Below are 21,278 nucleotides of genomic sequence, written 5' to 3'. Positions count from 1 at the left end.
AGTTGTAGCATCTGCGGCACATGTCCAAAACAGGGAAGTGCATTGAAGGGGAGGGTTGGGATACCTAGAGGTCGGGGTCCTCTATTTTCTGTTGTGGTTAGGTTGGTGTTTTGTTTGTTTATTTTTGTTTGTCAAAAGAACCAGGCAATTACTGAACCTACCCGGAAGGGAGGGGCAATTGGTAGAGAACCGCATTATTTCTTGTTTCCTTCTTTTGGTACCCTGATAATCTCCCTCACACCTCTGTTCGGATCTGGAGCCAAGGGACTATGATTGCAGAGTCTGAGCTGGTGAGACTCCCTACCATGAGACCCATTTTTTTTTCCTTTCCTCTATCCCCATCTCTCAAAATCTGTTAGGGTGTGGTGAAAGATTCTATCCTGACAATGCCTGATGTAACCATCATACTTACTGCCACCTCTTCCTTTTTCCGAGCTTTCAAGGTATCCCCATCCTGGAAGAAGAAGAAGACGATAACCTAAAAAGAGAGAAGAAGGAAAACTGAAGGCTCTAAGGAGGAAATAACTAGCTTTGTTAAAACCAACATTAATTGTACTCCAAATACGCCAAGATTAAACACATCCAGCCTCCCCGATTCTTTTTCTGCCTATTCCTCCCACAGTTGGTGTCAGAAGTGAGATCAGAGGAAATGGAGGCAGTTGTGAAAAAAATGGAGGAAAGTCAAGGCAAATTGGAGAAAAAAATGGAGAAATTTCTAGTGGTGGTGGAGTAAGATAGAAACTACACAACACATTAACCAAGCAAAGCTAAACCCAAGAAACCATAAATGGGAAGTTGGAGGAAGCTCTCGGTCAGCAGAGAAGTCACACCAACCCACCCTCCGTAGTCATGCAAAAGTATGTTAGCGGGGAAAAACCTGATTACTTTTCCTCCAACCTTGAAAGAATGGCCCGAGGGCGACGTGGCCGTTGGATAAGTGGGGAAAGTATCTTGGACCGCTTCTCTCTGGTGACCTCTGGAGACTACACAACACGTTTTCATGAGGCTGTGGCCTTAAAACAACCAAATAACACCTAGGTAGCTAAAGCTATGATTAACATCTTCTCCCGGGTGGCGTTTCCTCTGGAAATCATAACTGACTGGAAATCATAATTGACCAAGGTACACCCATTATTTCTAAACTAATGAAGCAGGTCTTCCAGCCACTCAAAATTAAACAAATATGCACTGATGCGTGCCATCCTAAAACAAATGGGTTAGTGGAACAATATAACAAACCTGAAAACGACCCTGAAAAAGTTGTTAGATTTAGAAACACGGAAATTGGAGGATGTGCTACCCCTGGCTCTATTTTCCATCCACTGTAAGCAACAGAAGAGTTCAGGATATTCGCCCTTTGAACTGCTATATGCTAGGCAGCCCCGGACATGGCATGGGAAGAATGGGAAGAGGAAACAGATGGGTCCAAATCCCTTTGAGAATATGTGGTTAGTTTAAAATCCCACTTAAATCAGATCTGAAACATTGTAGAAACCCATCTAGAACAGGCGTAAGCTTCCCCAAAAAATCAATATGATAAAAGAGCCAAAGAGAGATCCCTTGAAATAGGCGATTTAGCCCTACTAATGATGCCTATATCTGACCACAAATTATTAGGACGCTGGAAGGGTTCCTTCCTGGTCGTAGAAAAGGTGACCCCCATTACTTACCGCCTTCAAATGAACCCTGAGAATAAAAAAAAAATGAAATATTCCATATTCATCTGTTAAAGGAATGCGAGGGTGCTAGGCCTGTTCTAGAGGGAAAGGTAGAAACAACCGTCCCATTGTACCAACAAAGCATGGAACCAGAGTTATCTGTCCATCAAAGGATGGAAATGGAGGGACAGTTACAGCCTTTCCAGAATGTGTTTTCCTTAATCCCTGGGAAAACATCATTGCTAGAACATGCAATTCAAACATCCCCAAGACAAAAGAGTATGCCTCCGTCCCTATCGTATCCCTAAATTCAGCAGGGAATCTATTGACAATGAAATACAACAAATGCTAAAAATGGGAATAATAGAACCATCTAAGAGTGAGTGGAATTCCCCCATTGTGACTGTTCCCAAACCTCATGGATCCATTAGATTTTCCAATGACTTTAGAGAAGTTAATAAAATATCCTGGTTCGACTCTTACCCCCTGCCTCTTGAGGAAAAGATTATTGAAAGGCTAAGAGAAGCCCAATACATCAACACATTAGAAATGTGTGCAAACTGTTATTGGCAGGTCCCCTTACGGAATCATGTCAAAGACAAAAATGCCTTTTCCAGTTTGCGGGGATTGTATCGTTTTACTGTGCTTCCTATATGACTGCTTGGAGCACTTGCCACTTTTCAGAGGCTCAGAATATAGTTCTCAAACTCTGTGAGGCATTCACAGCAGCTTATATCAGTAATATAATCATCCATAGTTCAACTTGGGAACAACACCTGACTCATCTAGCAAAGGTCTGCCAAGTTTTAAAGGAAGGTGGCCTAACCATAAATCCTACCAAAAGCCGCTTGGCTGCCCAATCAGTGAAATATCTGGGATACCTTCTTGATGAAAGGTACATTAAACCCCAAGAAAAGAAAGCTGTGGCTATCTCAGGACTACCTTTCATAGAAAGCAGAAAAGATCTTAGGGGCTTTTGGGTATATTAGGGTACTGTAGAAGATTTATCCCCAACTTTTCCCAAGTGGCTGCTCCTTAACAGATCTGTTAAAAAAGAAGATACAGACCGAAAAATAGCTTCTGCAACCTTCTTACATGACCCTCAATTCTTTACAACACTTAAAACAGGGTCTTACTTCAAAAACCATCCTGCTCTGTCCTGATAATATGAAACCCTTTATCCTACAAACCAAGGCTTCTGACACTAGACTAGGGGCTGTATTATCCCAGATGGACTCCCAAGGACAGGAGAGCACTGTTATTCACATCAGCCGAAAGGTATTTCCACAAGAAAAAAATAAACAGTGGTGTAAAAGGAAGCCTTAGCCATCAGGCGGCCATCGAATCCCTAAGGGATGACATTGAAGGTAGAGAATTTACCCTGTATACCGATCATGCTCCTCTGGAATGACTCTCACACAATAAGGGACACAATGACATAATATTATGATGGTTTCTGGCGTTGCAACCCATTCGATTTACCACTTATCATAGAAAAGGAGAAGATCAGACTAATGCTGACTATATTTCCAGATATCCACTAGAATAATTTCTTGCAAGCAAGAAAGTTAGGGAAGGGGACTGTGAAGAGGGGAAGGATACCCCAGAAGAAAAAACCCACCATCCAACCACAAGGGGACAGAGACGCATTTTATTTTGGTTTTATTGGTGTTTGTGGTTTTATTGGTGTTATTGGTGTTTCTGGAGGGGTGGCCAGTTAACCATTAAGTGAAGACAGTATCAAGGCATGTCAGTTGTCTTGGCCGTTAGTTGAGTTTTTATTATTAGATCATTCAGCTTCTCTAGATTAGAGACAGTCCATTGTATGTGTAGCTAGCATTAGCCACACTGAACTTTCAACTTCTAATTTGTTATACATGCATAATGGCATCTTGTTCATTTGCTAGCAACACCTTTTCGGAAAATTTCCTCCACACCGGAGGGGGATTGGCTTGGTTAGTGATCTCTTTTAAAATGTCTGGGATTGACATGCAAATCCATTGGGGCCATGAAAGACATGTTGTCAGCATTCTCTGCTCACGCTTTGATAGAAGATTTTTGCATATTTTCTGAATTTACGGATGTTAGGGCATTCGAAGAAATACAATTTTTTCCATATAAAGTACTATCTGCCATGACTGATTATTTTAATAACAATAAACTAGTGGATACTTCCAAAATTAATGATGGGGATAGTTTTAAAGGATTTATTAAAGGCGTCACTATCTCCAACATGGTACATGATATTTTTTTTAAATTCTAAATTGAGTTCTTTAGAGGAACTAATTACTAAAATTAAGAAAGTGTTCATCTCTTCTTTACATATTAATTTCAAAACACAACTTCAAGAACCTTGATATTAATCTAAAACTCTTGTTAGCTTAAGATCTGTCTCCTTATTACCAAACAAAAATTATTCTTTCAATGTAATGCTTTTAAATCAGGTCATATCATTGAAAACTATCTCCATATTAAAGGAGATAAAAACAGATACATGGCTTAAGTCGTTCAAATAGCACTTGATTATTTCGATGACTGAAGTAGCTAAAGAATTCAGTTTTTTTACTTAAAGCTTTAGAGCAAACCTCAAGATATTCAAGATGTTACCATTGATAACTTTTTACCGAGTTGTAGATTACCATCTCTGCCCCAGGCTGATAGTGATAATTTGGAAGATCCTATTACAATAGGGGAAATAACTGTAGCAATTCAATCCTCGAACAGTAAGAAAACTCTGGGTCCAGATGGTATTCCAGCAGAATTTTATAAATGTTTCAATACACAATTATCTCTAGCCTCCTCTCCCTACGTCATGCACTCACCCATACCGCTTCTCTGTAAGTTTCCTTTAAAGAGCTACAATAATTTTTCTTCCCAAACTTGCTAAACACCATACAGGAATTATCACCCAATTTGACTAATTGACCAAGATTGTAAGATTTATGCCAAGCTTTGGGCAACCAGACTATCTCCTGTTCTGGAGACTATTATTCATCCAGATCAGATGGGATTCTGGAAAGGCAGATTTTTGTCTTGCAGTACTAGACTACAGAGTCCTAGTTTTCCATTTTTAAATAAAACTACACATCTGACGGGTCTGTTAGCTTCAGAGGCTGAAAAAGCGCTTGATAAATCACCTAGTCTGGGCCCGGTAACATCCGTGCACAGCGGGGTAGAGAGCTATGATCAGTCCCGCTATTCATCACTCACCCCCGCAGCAGGGCCGCAGTACAGTCCACGAGACAATAGGCAGCGTTCAGCCCCTGTCTCCCACCGTGTCTCAGTCCGATGTCCTGGCAAGTGGAGGCTCCTCTCCCCGTTAACAGGCACTCACCGCCACAGTGCCACTTAATTCATGCCGGCTTTTCCTTGAAGCGTGCGCACTGCCAATTCTGGGACTCAGGCGCGGATGTGCGCAATTTTGAAATGGCAGCCGTGGATTTCGCCACTCTCTTCCCCGATCCGGCCACAGCAAGAAGCGCCCCCCACCTGCGCAGAGGCAGCGAGCTAAGGACAGCCACTGCACCTACCAAGGCTCCTGGGGCGATGCTGAGGAAGGAGCTGTAGTTCACGCCTCAGGCGGGGAGGTGCAGACCGCCAGCCGTCTCTCCTCCACACTCCCGCCTCGAACGCCAATCCGCTGCCACCGGGTAGTCACTAAACTCCAGGTCCCGGTTTATCACACCGCACCAGGCCGCCGCCTGCCGCAGGACGTCGGTGCCTCAGGATGCAATCCTCCACAGCCAAGACTCTGACACCAGGAGCCTCCCACTGCCTTCGCCTGTGTTTGTGGTCCAAAAGGGTTGTGGATCAGTGTGCGGATCGACTGGGTTTAGCTAAGGGAGCAGGGAGCCCAAACTATATCCAGAGATGGTGGTGCGGTGCGTTTCCAGTGGTTAAGGACTGCGGGGAGACGCGCCAGTTTCTGCAATTTTCCCTCTCCGACAGGCACTATCATAATAATGCAGCACGCGCTTGGAAGTGGTAATTGGGCCACAGTGGGAGCATAATGACCCAGAACAGACGAGGTGAACGCTGGAAGGGGACAGGCGTGTGAACACCGACAGGCCGCGCGAGCGTAGGCTGCTCTCAGGCAGGGGGTGGTGTCTGGCATTCCTGGCCCCCTTTGATTCGGTACTCACGCAGACAGGCCACCTACAATGAGTAACCTTTTGGCGGAGTGATTCATAGTGCAAAGTGCACTTTGAATCAATCCGCCAAAAGGTTGAATACTAAAGATTTACCTGACTTTCACTGTGGCCATACATCCAAGAACCAGCAGTTATCCTTTCCCTCGATGCATGAATGGCGTTCGACATGGTAGAATGGCCTTATTTATTTGCGGTCCTCAGACATCTGGGCTTTGGCCCAAAATTCTGTGCATGGGTACAGTTGTTGTACTCGCATCCTCTGGCACATGTGGTGGCTAACGGGCATATCTCAAAGGACTTCCCCCTCTCACATGGAAGACGCCAAAGGCTGTCCACTATCCCTATTTTAGTGCTTTTAAACATCTGTGAAATCTTCGGCCGGGTGTCAGGCTATACTATTAGCTGGTCTAAATCGATCTTGTTCGTCCTGAGGGGCCCATCCCCACTGCTCCCAGTGGGTTGCCCACTAAAAATCGTGGAAGATACCTTTAAATATTTGGGCATTTATGTAACACCTAAGTATGAGGACTTTCTCCAGAAAAATCTGTTGCCCCCCCCCCCCCGGACCGGTTTAGGCAAGACGTGACACACTGGCATAGCCTGCTACTGACCTTGCTGGGCAAGGCAGCCCTTTTTAAAATGATTACACTCCCCCGGTTTTTATATGTTTTGGAAAACACTCCATTTGTTGTGTCACTGAAATATTTCAAAAGGATAGCAGCGGCCATTTACAATCTATTCTGGGGACATAAACCAGCGCGTATAGCACAGGAAAAATTGGTAAGGAGCTGGATTGACGGCGGGATAGCTCTTCCGTATATACAGTTGTACTATTGGGCAGCCCAGTTAAAAATAATCAATCACTGGATACATGCACCTCAGACAGATCCAGCGTTCCAGGCGGACACACAGGGGTTTGGAGAAGCAGGAATGATGTCTGTATTATACAATAAAAGCAGATCATCCTCCCTCATTGGACCGATGGCACACACAGTTCACATATGGTATGCGGCTCAGGTCAGACTAAAATGCAAGGGAGTTATCACCCAGATGACACCACTTTGGACCGCACAGCAGCTTGGGTGGCTTAAAAACAGTAAAGGATTCCGGGCATGGGACCTGATAGGTATTTCCACGGTGGGGAATCTATGGAAGAGCGGTGAAATGGTTTTTATTCCCACAGCTTAGGACCCAATATGAGCTAGCACCCACTCAGATGTTTAGGTACATGCAAATTAGACATGCATTACATTCGGTTCTCATGCCTGGTAACACCATACCAGAAGCCACCCCCTTAGAGGACAGACTACTGACGGAATATATGCCCAAAAAGGCTACTTCCTTCACCTATTGCAAGCTAATCAACAATATGCCTGACCCGACGCAGACGATTAGACACAAATGGTCCACTGACTTGGGAGATATCGACAATGCAGATTGGCAGACGGCACTGTCGTCCCCACGAGAAGTAGCCATGCCATCAAGGCTTTGTTTAGTGCAGTTAAAGATACTTCACTGTCAGTGGCGTCACTAGGGGGGTGCGGGGGGTGCGGACCGCACCAGGTGACACCATCATATGGGGTGACACCGTGACGTGACCAAAATGCCAAATATTACTGTCTGTCTCTGTGTCGAACACTTCAGTTGAAGGAAAGTAGAGGGCGCTGATGCTGTGGTATTTATTACTATATGGCCGCTGACGATGAATCATTCTTTCCAGTTGTGGAATGGAAAGCAAATTATGAAGTAAATTATGACGTTTTCCCTCAGCTGAAGTTAATTCAAAACTAATCATGACATGTAAAAAGGAAACTATGCTGCTGGAAGTCAACATGGTCTGCAGAAGACAGATCCTTTGGCACGAGGTCAATGGTCCCAGCCTGTTCCCTGTGCCACTCAACTACGTTCCTAAAAGACAAGCGACTGCTTTAACATTTTTATTCCATAAATTGCGACAGTCCCATGATGACTATTGATCAGAGATGTGACTGAGCATAAATATTTCTGCGGTAAAGCACACACTGTGCGATGCACTTATGTGAGGGCAGATACCTTATACATTTCCATTATGTTATGTTATGTTATTAAATCATTTATTGAGCGCACTAACACTGATTAGTTTCTTGGCGCTAATTTGACGGCAACACAACAAAGGTGAAGAAAGGTAGGATTAAAAGGCTTGTCTGAAAAGCCATGTCTTCAAGGCTTTCCGAAAAGATAGAAGATCTTGGCAGAGCCGGATTTCCAGTGGGAAGGTGTTCCATAAATGAGGAGCAAGTATTGCAAACCTGCGTCCACCAGAACGTTTAAGCTTGAACGGGGGGATCTGAAGAAGGCCCAGGTGGAGAGAACGAAGGTTGCGGGGGGGGACATAACTGGTGATTAATTGATTAATAAATTCAGGGCTTCTACCATGCAGTGATTTAAACATCATGCAGCCAGCCTTAAAGGCACAGCGTTGTGTGATCGGGAGCCAGTGCAATTTAATGAGAAGGGGGGCCGCTGCTTGCCACCTAGGTTGCTTCAAAACTATCCTGGCAGCATAGTTCTGTACCATCTGGAGACGCTTAAGAAGATAGCCTGGAAGACCCAAGTAGATGGCATTGGCGTAATCCAGATGGGACAGAACCGTGGCGATCACAACCTGGGTAGTGGCTTCAGGCGTGAGTAATCGCCGAACTTTCCTGATTTTTTTCAGTTGGTAGAAGCACTTAGAGACCACCTGGCCCACTTGTGCCTTTAGAGAGAGATCATTGTCCACGATGACTCCTAGTGTTTTGGCCGATGGTGATGGTTGTGGGGCTTGGCCCAGATCTGCGGGCCAATATTGGGGACCCCAGTGTTTGGCACTTTCCCCGGTCAATACCAGTTCTGTTTTACCTGGGTTTAATTTCAGTTGATTTTGGTCCATCCAGGATTTAATAAACCTCATGGTCGACTGGAAGTGGCTGACAGATTTTGCAGAGTTATCAACGGTGAAAAGTAACTGCAGATCGTCTGCGTAATTAAATACTCTCACCTGTCTGTCCCTCAGAGTTTGTATAAGGGGGAGTATGTAGATATTGAAAAGGTGAGGTGACAAGGAGGAACCCTGTGGCACTCCGCATGGGGTACGTTGTTTAACACCGGTTAAGTCCCCCAGGCGCACCGCTTGAGAGCGGTCCTCCAAGAAAGATCTCAACCAGCAGGCTGCCGTGCCCTAAATGCCGGCCTGTCCGACACGGTCGACCAAGATGTTGTGGTCGACCGTGTCGAACGCGGCCGACAAATCCAGGAGCACCAGTGCCTGGGGAGAGCGTCTGTCTGCGCAGTCTCGGAGGGTGTCCAGCACTGCGGTGACCACTGCCTCCGTTGAATGCGCAGGCCGAAATCCAGCCTGATGGGGGTCAAAGCAGGAGGATTCCTCCAAAAAGTTGGAGAGGATTTTCGCCACGTGTGCCTCTAGGATTTTTGCCAGATAAGGCAACAAGGAGATGGGCCTATAGTTTGCCTTACATGCCGGGTCAACACCAGGTTTTTTTAAAAGAGGTATGACCGTGGCTTCTTTGAAGGCAGACGGGACTATGCCCGACAGGAGGGAGTCATTAAGGAGAGCAAGAACTGGAGTAGGCGGAGAAGCATTCTTTCAGGATGCGGGGGGGGCAGATATCCAGTGGGGAGCCGGATTTAACTCTCATCAAAAGTTCCGACAGCTGGCCAAGAGTTATGGGTGGGAAGTTGGTGAGGGTGGCAGAACCAGACTTGATTGCCATGCCAGTCGTGGTTGGAATCTTTGGTTGGAGAATACTAGCTTTGATATCTATGATTTGATCACTAAAGTAATTGTTGAGTGAATCACACAAGCACTGGGTAGGAATTACTTTAGGGCGGACATTTTCCAAGTTAGTCAGTTCATTAAAAACCGAAAAGATATCTTTGGATTTGTTTGTTGATTCCAGGATACGAGAGGAGAAATACTCTGTCTTTGCTGCAGAGATGGCATTCGTGTAGGTGCAGACTAAACATTATAGATCATTGTAGTTCATGAGATGTGTTTATTTTACATTTTTTGTTTTTTTTCATTTCTGCAGATTTTTTAGACCGCCCCTCATATTTTTACTTCTCTGCAGCTTTTCACATATTTTACTGGTGTGTTGGGTGAGTGCATGTGACTGGCCAGGATGTATGACGTTACAACGCATACTTTTACCACGCATACCTTTACAACGTGGTATTTACAACGAATACCGTTACAACGCATAGCGCTTTGGGGTGCTGGATAGTGGTAAGTATAATTTTCTATTCCAACTCCAGTCCCCGTGGACACTAGGGAAGGTGTTGGATAGAAAATTAAACTTATTACCTATCCTAGAGCGCCCCCCAGCGCAATGTGTTGTAATGGTATGCGTGGTAATGCCTGCGTTGTAATAGTAGTGCGTTGTAAAAATTTCGTTGTAAACGTTACATACCGACTGGCCTACTGTCTAATAGCTGACTGAACACAAACACTCATACAATGCTCTTCACCCTTAAGATTGGTGGAGTGAGGGGGCCCCTCTGTGGGCAATCACATTTCCCCTTGAGTGCCGCTCTCTCTATTTATATTGCGTGTGTTCCTCTGCATTAATCTCCGTATGGTCCCGTTATTTGGCACTGGCGGACTCAGGGGAGATCGGGAGGTCCATCATGGGGTAAGTTGTGAGGGGGTGACACCATGTTACCGCACTGGGTGACACCAACCCTAGTGACGCCGCTGTTCACTGTACATACTACACCAGAGTGACCCTCTACAAAATAGGGAGGGCCACACATCAGTTTTGCTTAAGAGAGTGCGGGGTGGAGGGCACCTTTTTTCACACCATACGGCAGTGCCCCCAAATAGCTGCTTACTGGGTCCAAGTAATGAGAACAATGTCACAGGTTGTTGGAGGTGTCACTTGTGCTGGAACCAAGGCGTTGTCTCTTAAATCTGTGGGAACCGAATGATCTTTCAAAGCCAGCTCAAGATTGGGTAACGTTGGGGATGATGTTTGCCAAACGTAATACTGCCAGGAAATGGGGATCCGGGGAATCACCGACCCTCCGAGACTGGTGCACAGATATGGACGAGGCTATAATGGCGGAAAGGGTGGTATACATTAACCAAGGGTGCCCCAGGAAATGGGAGAAGTTGTGGGGAGCATGGAACAAATTCAGGGGCTATATCTGTGACCCACCCATGCCGGACGTGGACAACGTGTCCGAGTGAGGGGAAGGATAGGGAGGTGGAGTTAAGCAAGAGGCCAACAGTAACATGTATGATGCAACATGTATTATTAATGTGTATAATGTCACCGACATTTGTTTCGATAAGCAGTGATCAATGTGAATGCAATGTGACTTTAGAATGCCCTGATTTTCTCTCAATAAAATAAAACAAAACAAAAAAAACTATGGAATCATTTTATTTTTGTTTGTTCTAGCTTTATTTTGATTGTTAAAGCATTATATTTTCCCCATCTGCATCAACATATGTTAAAGGCGTTGCCTCATCTCCTTTTTAATTATATAGGATACAAGACAAGGTTGCCCCCATCTCCTAATTTTTATTAGCAATTGACTCATTGTTATGTCTTATTCGTAATTCTGAAGATAGCAAAGGAATTACTACAAAACTAGGGCAAATAACAGTGCGGACAGTGGACATCCCTGTCTGGTGCCCACTCCACAGTGCATGTGTCTGATATCACCGACCCAGTTCTAGCCCTTAAACAGGTCTAGCATACAGCAGGGAACCATTTAACGAATGCGTGTCTTAGCCCTATCCCAAGTAAAGTAGCACAAAAGAGGTCACAACAAAGCTAATAAAATGCCTTCCGAATGTCGATAGGCAATGCTAGTGAGTCCAGCCGAAGGTGCCCTCGCATGTCCAGGAAGTGAATTTACTGGCAGATATTAGGTAAGGGGCTACAGGTAGGAATTAACCGTGTCTGATCAGGATGTATCAGATTACCATCATGCAGCAATAGGATCTTGCTCAGAATTTTATAATCCACATTAAGCATAGACAGGGTGTGGTAGGAGTCAACCAGAACCAGGTCCTTGTCTTCCTTATGTAAAGGTATAATTATTGTCTCTCGCAGGGAGGGCTGCAGCAGCATTTTACCTCCATTTAGAACTTCCACTTGTTTAGGGGTATTTTCAGCAGAATAGGTTGAACAAAACTTTATAGGCAGCCCATCTGACTTGGCGACCTTGCCCCAAGCCATCTCCTTAATTGTGTCCCGCACTTCCTGGATAGTAATATCAGTAAAAAAAAAAACAATCAGAGTTAGGGAGGAGGATTACGTGTCTAGTCGTTTCCCCAAAGAAGTATGCTAAATCAAAAATGGACTAGAACACTTGTAACTACGTTGTGCCAAATGATATAGAGAACCCTCATAAACGTTATGTTTATTCGGAAATGCGGTTTATTGTGTTCTCCGCCCCACATAAACGTTTGTGGCAAGTCATTGGGTAATCTATAATGCGTTGTGCCAGCCTCAATCCTGAGGACTACTCTGGAGCAACGTGGCAGTGTCCAGAGAAGAGGTATAGAAGTCACCACACTGAAGGTTGATAGTTAATAAACAAATAACACCTCTATTTATTTTATTCTGAAAAGGTGTAGTTTGTCATTTAAAAACCAATTGGGTATACTCAATGATCATGTTACTCGATCATAGTATATCTCTTAGAACATACACACAGTCAACATGTTTCAGCCCCCTGTGGCCCAGCCGGGTCTGTGGGGCTTTCGTCAGGACAAAACAATTTTAAAATGTACTCACACTTTTTGTGTAGTATTTGGATGGTGGTATTTCTTATCCACCTATTTCATTAATTTTGAGGTTATAAGTTACCTGCAAAGAATCAACAATTAATTTTCAAATCGTGATGTATACCTCCATATTTGTCCTGCATTTTTTGCTACAAATAACAAATCATCCAGATATCCTGGGTTCAAACATCAATGGATAGACAGTAAAGGCGAATCACTCTTATGGAATATAAACAGTGAATTGGTGGCACGTGAAAAAGGAGTCTTACGTACTTTGTAACATTAAAATACTGTAAATCCTACAATAGTTGGAAATTGGTAGGAATAAAGTCTTTGCAATTACCTCGGTTTGAAGCGAAGAATGGCCGCTTCGGGGGTAAGAAGACTAATAGTCTCAGGCTAATATGAAAATAAAGGAGAAGACATAGGAAAAACGGAGAGAAAGCAAACATTTTCACATAACTCAGACCATTAAACAATATACGATATTTTAAGAAGAGGTCTTGATTATCAAGACCACGAGAGTTAAGTATGCTCTATTACGAGGTCCTACCTGCACGGATACACGTGTTTCGCGTCTGGTGCTGGCGCTGCCCCCGGACGCGGAAACACGTTCATCCCACAGTTTTGTATTCTCTGTGCGTTACCTCGACAAAAATAGATAACGGACTAACGGACTCAGGGACTTTTCTCCAAAGTCGGCAAACTAACAAAATACAGTTTGAAAAACTATTAAACTCTCTCGAAAATTACCAATTAGTATTTGCTGTTATTTCTATGAGTAGGTGGAAAGATAAAATCCAGGTCAATAATCGAGGTAAATAATCTACATAGTAAACAGAGTAAACAGACTTGAGAATTCTCAAGAAAAGGGAGAGAGGACAATGTTCTCATCGGGTCATTGAAATTATTATCACAATGATTGCAAGTCTTTCTATCAGTGCTATAATGTTCTTACTATACCGTGCATTAGAAATTGTGATAATAATTATGGTTGAGAGACTTACAATTTTCTTGATTTTGAAAAACTTACAGTTTACTTGATATTTCGAAGTGGACACTTATTAAGCAAACTGGTGCCATGGGACAACATCGTTCAGTCCAAAAATGTGGGTTTTCAAACGGTCGACCCACCTCTGTTCTCGTTCATAAAGAACTTTCTCCGCATTCCCAGTTTTATCTGTCAACATTTCAATGACAGTCCATTTAAGTTCTTCCACTGTGTGGCCTCTTTCCACGAAATGAGTACAAAGTTTTGTGTTGTTTTTCTTTAAGCGTATGTTACTTTTGTGTTCCCCAATCCGTAATTTTATTTTCCTACAAGTCATTCCTATGTATCTGCTCCCACATGGGCATGTGATCATGTAGATCACATGTGATGAATTGCAATTTGTGTGTTGTCTCTGGGTCCACATTAGTGTCTCCGTAAGTTGTAGAGTTTTAGTCACAGTTGTGGAGTCACATACTCGACATGTCCCACACGGATAGTGTCCGCTAATGGTCGTCATGTGGATGTTTCTTTCTATCCTGTTAGAACTTTGTTTTTTCGGGCGCGTGTGGACTAGTAGATCTTTTAAATTCCTTGTCCTTCGGTTGGCAAATCTAGGTTTTGGCCATTCCAGATTCCCTGAGTTTAGTATACGCCAGTTCTTATTGACTATTTTTTTAACCATATAGGTAGCTGGACAGTATGTCGTCACACATGTCACCAAATTTGGGACAGGATCTTTTTGATTAGTTTCAAGTAGGGATAGCCTTGGTTGATTTTTGGCTCTTTTTTGACATTTTGCAATCGTAGTTTTCTTGTAGTCTCGAAGTAGGAGCTTCTCACTCAATTCACGTGCTTGTTGGTTATAGTCAGTTTTTTTACTGCAATTTCTTCTGATTCTTAGAAACTGGCTATAAGGCAGATTGTCTCTCAGGGGCTTGGGGTGGAAACTTTTATATGAGAGCAAGCTGTTTTTTGCTGTTGGTTTTGTAAATGTCTTTGTTTCCAGATGTCCATCCTTAGCAAAAATTGTGAAGTCTAAGAAGTCTATGCTTGTATTGTCTGCTGTAAACGTGAACTTCAGACACTCATCTTTTGTATTGAGCCATTCCACAAAGAGATTAATGTCTATTCCTTTATTCCAAACCATCAGAACGTCATCAATGTAACGTTTCCAGTACAGGATGCTTGAAGCAAAGGGATTGTAGTCTACAAGGATTTTGTCCATTTCCAGTTGACTAACAAAGACATTTACTATCCCTACTTGAAACTAATCAAAAAGATCCTGTCCCAAATTTGGTGACATGTGTGACGACATACTGTCCAGCTACCTATATGGTTAAAAAAATAGTCAATAAGAACTGGCGTATACTAAACTCAGGGAATCTGGAATGGCCAAAACCTAGATTTGCCAACCGAAGGACAAGGAATTTAAAAGATCTACTAGTCCACACGCGCCCGAAAAAACAAAGTTCTAACAGGATAGAAAGAAACATCCACATGACGACCATTAGCGGACACTATCCGTGTGGGACATGTCGAGTATGTGACTCCACAACTGTGACTAAAACTCTACAACTTACGGAGACACTAATGTGGACCCAGAGACAACACACAAATTGCAATTCATCACATGTGATCTACATGATCACATGCCCATGTGGGAGCAGATACATAGGAATGACTTGTAGGAAAATAAAATTACGGATTGGGGAACACAAAAGTAACATACGCTTAAAGAAAAACAACACAAAACTTTGTACTCATTTCGTGGAAAGAGGCCACACAGTGGAAGAACTTAAATGGACTGTCATTGAAATGTTGACAGATAAAACTGGGAATGCGGAGAAAGTTCTTTATGAACGAGAACAGAGGTGGGTCGACCGTTTGAAAACCCACATTTTTGGACTGAACGATGTTGTCCCATGGCACCAGTTTGCTTAATAAGTGTCCACTTCGAAATATCAAGTAAACTGTAAGTTTTTCAAAATCAAGAAAATTGTAAGTCTCTCAACCATAATTATTATCACAATTTCTAATGCACGGTATAGTAAGAACATTATAGCACTGATAGAAAGACTTGCAATCATTGTGATAATAATTTCAATGACCCGATGAGAACATTGTCCTCTCTCACTTTTCTTGAGAATTCTCAAGTCTGTTTACTCTGTTTACTATGTAGATTATTTACCTCGATTATTGACCTGGATTTTATCTTTCCACCTACTCATAGAAATAACAGCAAATACTAATTGGTAAATTTCGAGAGAGTTTAATAGTTTTTCAAACTGTATTTTGTTAGTTTGCCGACTTTGGAGAAAAGTCCCTGAGTCCGTTAGTCCGTTATCTATTTTTGTCGAGGTAACGCACAGAGAATACAAAACTGTGGGATGAACGTGTTTCCGCGTCCGGGGGCAGCGCCAGCACCAGACGCGAAACACGTGTATCCGTGCAGGTAGGACCTCGTAATAGAGCATACTTAACTCTCGTGGTCTTGATAATCAAGACCTCTTCTTAAAATATCGTATATTGTTTAATGGTCTGAGTTATGTGAAAATGTTTGCTTTCTCTCCGTTTTTCCTATGTCTTCTCCTTTATTTTCATATTAGCCTGAGACTATTAGTCTTCTTACCCCCGAAGCGGCCATTCTTCGCTTCAAACCGAGGTAATTGCAAAGACTTTATTCCTACCAATTTCCAACTATTGTAGGATTTACAGTATTTTAATGTTACAAAGTACGTAAGACTCCTTTTTCACGTGCCACCAATTCACTGTTTATATTCCATAAGAGTGATTCGCCTTTACTGTCTATCCATTGATGTTTGAACCCAGGATATCTGGATGATTTGTTATTTGTAGCAAAAAATGCAGGACAAATATGGAGGTATACATCACGATTTGAAAATTAATTGTTGATTCTTTGCAGGTAACTTATAACCTCAAAATTAATGAAATAGGTGGATAAGAAATACCACCATCCAAATACTACACAAAAAGTGTGAGTACATTTTAAAATTGTTTTGTCCTGACGAAAGCCCCACAGACCCGGCTGGGCCACAGGGGGCTGAAACATGTTGACTGTGTGTATGTTCTAAGAGATATACTATGATCGAGTAACATGATCATTGAGTATACCCAATTGGTTTTTAAATGACAAACTACACCTTTTCAGAATAAAATAAATAGAGGTGTTATTTGTTTATTAACTATCAACCTTCAGTGTGGTGACTTCTATACCTCTTCTCTGGACACTGCCACGTTGCTCCAGAGTAGTCCTCAGGATTGAGGCTGGCACAACGCATTATAGATTACCCAATGACTTGCCACAAACGTTTATGTGGGGCGGAGAACACAATAAACCGCATTTCCGAATAAACATAACGTTTATGAGGGTTCTCTATATCATTTGGCACAACGTAGTTACAAGTGTCCTAGTCCATTTTTGATTTAGCATAGTAATATCAGTATCCAGTTGCTCTGCCACAGTGGGGCCTAAGACTGCAGGAGAGGAATTTGTAATGTATCGCAAAATATCCACAAAATATCCACCTCATTCACCTCAGTGTCCACGGAGTACAGCACACAATAATATAGGCTAACATGTTCTCCAACTTATCTCTCTCCACATGTGAACTTGCAATATAGGCCCTGTAGTCATAGTGCAGTAAACGCTCCACTAGCACAGTTTCTCCCTTTCAACATGTAGCCATTCCCTGCACTCTGATGTCTCTCCCAATTCCAGGGAATAACCATTCAAACCGCCTCTTACTGCCTGATAGCTGTATGATCATTGTGCGATTAAGTTAGAAGTAAATAGCTTTCAGGCTCCTTCATCTGGTCTGAGACAAACCCAGGAGTTCATACCCAGAGCATGGGGCAAACTGAGTGTTAAAAGTTTTGAAAGCGCTGTAAAAAAATACAATGTATCAGTTGCCGCTGGATGTGGAGGAGACGACGACTCTTCATAATTAATGGCTTTCTAACGCCTGTGATCAGTTAGCTCCTCAGAAAAAATGGACACCTAAATGGGTTTCTCCCACTGCTCCCTGGTATTCAGAAAAGCTTAGGGCTAAGAAATTGGTATGTAAATACGCTGAAAGGAAATGGCGCAAACATTATGCAGAACTCGACAAAGAAAGGTATAAAACCTGTATCTCTAGCTATAAGCAGTCTCTTTTTGAAGCAAAGAAAGAGTACTAATTCTAAAGAACTTTTTAAAACCGTTACTAAACTGTCCAGTCCTAACACTCCCAAGAAACAGGGTGATCCAGAATTCTGTAACAAAATTGTGGAATTCTTTAAAATGAAAATTGAAACCATATTTTCATCTCTGATTGGTCTGATTAAAAGTAATCAGTCCGATTCCAACATAAAGGAAGTGTTAAGACCATGTCCCCCGTTGGTGCCATTGGAACATTTTACCCCCCTGGAAATGTCAGATACAATTAAACTGCTGAACTGTATTAAAACGGGTGCTCCTAGTGACCCTTGTCCAGCCTGGATTATCAAGCAAATTCCTGATACAATTAGCCCTGCTTAACTCTGTTTTAGCATCCGGAATTTTTCCGAAAATATGGAAAAAAGCTTCAGTTCTTCCATTATTAAAGAAACAGTCTTTGGATCCCAAGGATCCTAACAACTATCGACCGATCTCTAGGCTTCCTCTGCGAGCCAAATTACTGGAAAAAGAAATGAATAGCCACCTCAGTGATTTTCTTTGTGTTAATAACTCATTAGATCCATAGCAATATGGGTTCCGAGCCTTGCACAGCACCGAGTTGGCTCTATTAAAATCTACGGAGGAAATCAGAGGAGCCATGGATAGGAGAGGTAATGCAATACTAATCCTATTGGACCTATCAGCGGCCTTTGATACAGTTCACCACTCGGTTCTGCTTAACTGGCTATCTGAAAAAGGTGTAAGGGGTTCGGCCTGGAAACTTTTACAATCATTCCTGTCGGATAGGTTCCAAAGTGTAGACCTAGAGGGTAACATATGAGAACCTTTTTCACTTCCCCTTGGGGTGCCACAGGGCTCGGCTCGTGGCCCTATGCTATTTAATATCTATGTGGCACCCCTGGCCGGCATCATTAGGTCCTTTGGCTTCCAGCTCACCTCCTACGCTGACGACATACAAATTGTGTTGTCGCTGATGGAGGGAGCGGAAAAGGAGGCCGGCGATCGCTTCCTTGACTGTATGGAATCCATCTCAGCCTGGATGTCCGCTAACTGTTTTAAACTAAACTCGGCTAAGACCGAGGTTTTAAAATTTGGCAATAATCCACGGGGTGTGGACACCAGAGTGGTGGCCGGAGTAGCTGGGCCTGTGACCGGTACTTTCAAGGAAAACCAAGAATTTTGGTATTGTGGTGGATAATAAACTCACCATGGGGGACCAAGTGAGCATGGTGACTTCAGCATGCTTCATGGTACTCAGAATAATCAAGAAAATTAGGTTCTTCCTGTCTGAGAGTAGTCTGAGGACTGTGGTTACTGCACTCATATTGTCGCGTCTGGACTATTGCAACAGTTTATATCTCAATGTTCAAAAACAACATCTGAACAGGCTGCAAGTGGTCCAGAACACGGCAGCTAGATTGCTGACCGGAACACCTAGGTTCGTTTCAGTCAAGGGAGAGCTTAAGAAATTGCATTGGCTTCCAATACTGCTTAGATCACGCTTCAGAGCACTTTGTATTGTTTTTAAAGCGGTGAATGGGACAGGTCCTGAGTTCCTTAAATCTAAACTTTCATGGTATATTCCAAAGAGAACTCTAAGATCAACCGGGGCCAAACTAGTGCGAACCCCCCCCCCCCTTTTAAGAAAACTAATTGGGGAGGCAGAAGTTTTGTTCACTGTGCCTCTAAGGCATGGAATGAACTTCCCTTCCAACTTAGAAACGCCCCAGATCTTATTTCTTTCCAGAAGGGTTTGAAGACATGTTTTTTTCTCACCACTAGGCCTTATGCTTTTCAGGTAACCAGTGTTTAGCGCCAGGACACCCTGGGGTAACAGTATGCTCTATAAGCATTAATAATATAACATAACATATGTAGTTGGTTGGGCATCCCTAGCTTATTGGAGATACAATGGACTCATTCAACCACCTTCAGTGCCTCCATTGTAACTCCCACCGACGATGCTGACCCTGCGTTTTCCAGTCAAAAGTTAGTAATCATCTCCCCAAGTGAGGCCCAGAAAGCCAGGTCATCAAGCAGGGTTTGGATTAGCTGCCAAGTTGGGACACAAGATCTGTGAGGAAAGTGCATTGGAAGGGGCAGTGGTCTGAATAGGTTCTTGCCAGATACTCTGCATCAAACACCCGTTCATACACTGTTTCACAACAGAGCACCCCGTCCAAGCAAACTTCCAAATCATATAGACCAGATCAAAAGTAAAAGGAGGAAGACTGGACCCCAGGGTTCTGCGCCCTTCAGCAATTGGTAAGGTCACTCTGCTGAATCCACGCACAAGAAAATCAGGACACTTTATGCTAAGGTGTTGAGCGCAACTGGGATGAGACCTGTTGAAAGTGAGGTCCGCCACGCAGTTGAAGTCCCCCTAGATATCACCAAGAAAGGTAGGATTTCCGCCAGAAGGGGCGTTAAGCTAGTCAAAAGGAGGGTTGGTATCCTCCAGCCCAGGCAGTGTCGAGCCCGCGAGCTCGAGGTGGACCTCCTGCTGGATATTGCCTTAGGACATGGCCAGATTCCACCAGATCTCAGGGAGGACGCATTCTCCACCACCCTTGTCCATTTCTTGGCTGCCTGTTGTCTGGTAGGTTGATTCGCCCCTCTTCAACTGGAGTGCTGGTGCCACAGGCACTGTAGCTGAGGATGTTCTCTGTATTCCGGTTGCAATGTCTCCTTCTTATAAAGTTTCAACCAGTCCCGCGCTGCAGCAGGATCTGTGACAAAGAGGACCTTTTCCTCTGCTTGAATTCTCAGATGAGCTGAAAATAGCAAAGACTAAAGCAACCCCAGCTTGCGAAGCTTCCTCTTCAATTCGTTGAACGAAGCCTTCTGAGTTTGGACCTAGAGGATAGAGTCAGGGTAGAGGGAAACCCTAGCATTTTCCACTGTGAAGGTGCCATTATTGCGTGCTTGTTGGAGGAGGAAGTCCTTGTCATGGAAATGAAGTAGACGTGCCAACACCAGTCATTGGGGGCCCCTGGCTTAAGTGGCTGGGCAGAAACTCTATGCCCACGTTCCAAGGCACAGAAATTGAACCGACCCTTCAGGGCCACAACCTCTTGGATCCAGTTAATGCATGGAATTACCCTCCACTCTTTCCAGCAGCCCAACAACTCTAATGTTATTGCGGTCAGCTCTCCCCTCCTAGTCATCAATACTGGCTGCCAAATGCAGGGTGTCGGTCTCTAGGTCCAAAAGACAACGGTTTATATTCAGGGTCTCAGGTGCTAGGGTTTAGACTAAGGCTGTTTCAGGCAGAGACCCGCTCCAACATTTTCTTAGAGTCTTCAAGAAGGAGGCCTGGTTTGAACGTGATAGAGTTGATTTTACCCTCCAGTCACTCTCTGGTGGCATGAATTGCAACCATGAGTTTATCAAATTTGCTGTCGAAGTGGGAGGCATCCCCACCTCCAGCACCCTGCTTGACTTCCCTGGGGGGCACCCACTGAAGCATCAAACTTAAGTCTCTGGGTGTGACCCATGAGGGAGGAAAACAAGGCAGATCAAG

The sequence above is a fragment of the Lissotriton helveticus genome, chromosome 4_1 (genome assembly GCF_964261635.1).
Source record: "Lissotriton helveticus chromosome 4_1, aLisHel1.1, whole genome shotgun sequence".
In the NCBI taxonomy this organism is placed as follows: Eukaryota; Metazoa; Chordata; class Amphibia; order Caudata; family Salamandridae; genus Lissotriton; species Lissotriton helveticus.
The sequence above is the reverse complement of the archived record's forward strand: the minus strand, read 5'-3'. Positions refer to the sequence as shown.